Genomic DNA, 2576 nt, shown 5'->3' on the forward strand with positions numbered 1-2576 from the left:
CATATCTGAGTTATGTTTTCTTCTATTTATCACTTTAAAAAGTTGAATCTCATTTATAGCCTACAAAGACATTTTAAAAACAAAGACCCGGTCTGCGCATGTGCACACGCCTCCAGGGCTGCCCTTGCTGCTGGTCCTGCACCTCTATAGTCTCACCCTAAATCTTTGTTTTGGGGGAAGGCAGTGGCTACAATCATGTAGGTAGCAGGCCCCACGTGACATGGAGGAATTCAACTCCGAAGACTTCTCCATGTCAGAAGAGGATGGGGACTATGTGTCTGATGGAGAGTACCGTGACGATGAGGTCAATGAATTAGTGAGGGAAGACCAAGCAGATGGTGAAGAGCAGGTTGAGGAAACCAAAGGGAAAGGATGGCAGCTTCAGAGTGCTCCAGCCAGAAATAGAAAATCAAGTGGCCTCTTAGAAGACAATCTGGAGGTAACAGTGGTGAAGAAGATGAAGAGGAGCGAGAAGGGAGCCTTGGGTCAGAGAGTGCAAGGAAGAAGAAGGAAGGTGAACTGTGGACCAGCTTCCTTAGTGATGTGGGACCAGAGTCAAAAGCAGCCCCAAGCTCACAAGTGAAGGCGTCCGCGGAGACTGAAGAGACTAGTTCAAATAAACCGTTGGTCAGAGCAGATGAGCTAGAGAAACCTGAAGAATCAGAAAAGGAGAAAATTGCCAAGGTGTTTGACTTTGCTGGTGAAGAAGTGAGGGTGACTAAGGAAGTGGATGCTTCATCTGGGCAAGCAAAGTCAAGGAGAAGGAAAGACCACAGGCTCTTGTCACCACTCCCTGCTGGGTCAGGGATAAAAAGAACAAGTGGCATGAGCGGCCTTTTGGGAGAAAACTGGAGAAAAAAAAAACAGAGAAGGAGCACCCCTGAGAAGTTCAAATTAGCCCGTGAGAGCTTCAAGGAGGAAGAAGGGATCGATGAAGAACGGCTCTCCATAACTGAGGAAAAGAAGAGTGCATTGAACGGAAAGCTTTCCTGGACCGAGTGGAGCACAGGCAGTCTGAAATTCAGCAAATGTAACCTTGACGTTCTGAGGAGACTTAGTAGCAGCTTACTCCTACTGACAATGTGAGCTCTTCCATATGTCTGGGCAGTGTTTCCATTTCTTCATCGAGTTTCCAACAAGGCCCTTCTTCTACATTGCAGTTTTGATTTATGTATCTTAATCTCACCTGGTTGCATTCATTTTACTTTTTAAAACCTGTCTTTAAATAAACAAATAGAAGCCCTCTTCAAAAAACAAAATCAAAGACTTGACTGTCATCAATTGTTGATGTGATGCAAACTGCTAACAGTGAGCTGGGGCTTTGCTTACGACACAGTAGAGACAAACTGGACTTGGCCACAGCATTCGCTTTCCCCTGTTAGAGTGTACACGTCCTGATGTTCTCCTTAGGGATTTTATTATGCTTTCTATATGCACAAAGGAAATGGTCTCGTGTTCTCTGACCACATCCTTTGCTAACTTCATCTTATAGGTTAGATGGACATGTCAGAACAAGCTGAGGTGTGTTGCTTTTCACTGGATAAGAAGAATCTCACTAAGTTGTTTAAGAGGGGTTCAACTTAAGTACCGAGGCATGGTAGCATCACTCATCATTTCTTGCTAAAAAGCCTTGTTTCCTTCATCTTTATTTGACCCATATGAAGTAATCACATTAAATGGGACAAATGGCTTTGGGTTAGTTGGGTTTCAGGGGCAAGAGTGGATTGATGCTATCTTCACAGGAGCATGGTTTGCATGGCCTAAAAAAGAGGGAGTGGGCTAATAACTCATTTTTGAACAGGGCTTGAGTGATGACACTGAAAGTGGGCTGCTTTTCATACTGTGAGGCTGACTTTCAGGTGTATGTTCATGGGATGCCATTGACTAATTAAGGGGGCTTAAGATTCCTTGTTCTTCAGTGTCCGACAATTTTTTTCAATGCACTTCAATTCATACACTAATTTGGAACTGGAGTCATCACAGAGCTGATAAGATAAAGGACTGCCTCTACTTCAGACTCCCTTTGGAAATCCTGGGTCACTGCCTTGCCTACTTCTGACCTTCCTAATCAAGAGATCTCACCATTCCACCTTCAGATCTGATGATTTTTCTAGCAAGTCACAGAACTGAGGAAAATCCTAAACTTTACATCACTGTTTTGTTAGAAATCATGTGGTGACTCAGGCATAGACAAACGGAAGAGATATGAAGACAGCTGTGGGGGAGAGAAGAGGTTCCAAATCCTGGGGTCTCCATAGGACTCTGGAAACTCACTCTCCCTGAACAATGACAGTCTCCAGAGTGTCACATAAGAAGCTACATTGAGTTTTCCCAGATAGGGGTGACTGAGGAGATTATTGGGTACCAGAGGGCGCTCAACTTCACCTGCCCTCCATTCTCTGGAGAGCGAAGATGGGTCCGGTTATCACTTATCGAAAATCTCAAAGGAAGTGCTGATTCTCAAGAAGTGCTGTGCCAGGTACTCAGGTCAAAGCCTACGTACATAGTGCATAATTATTACTGTTAGTATACTACACACGCCATAGCCATGTTATACAGAACAGCCACTAACCTCC

General features: G+C 44.4%; 1 pseudogene across 1 annotated transcript; it reads left to right on the plus strand.

The window, feature by feature from the left end:
• The first annotated feature begins 220 nt into the window (after positions 1 to 220).
• On the plus strand, positions 221 to 1034 carry LOC311590284 (craniofacial development protein 1-like; annotated as a pseudogene). Its single transcript has one exon. The product of its transcript is annotated as a craniofacial development protein 1-like (transcript).
• Positions 1035 to 2576: the final 1542 nt, after the last annotated feature.

Source organism: Acomys minous (genome assembly GCF_964271855.1).
Source record: "Acomys minous genome assembly, chromosome: 19".
Taxonomy (NCBI): domain Eukaryota; kingdom Metazoa; phylum Chordata; class Mammalia; order Rodentia; family Muridae; genus Acomys; species Acomys minous.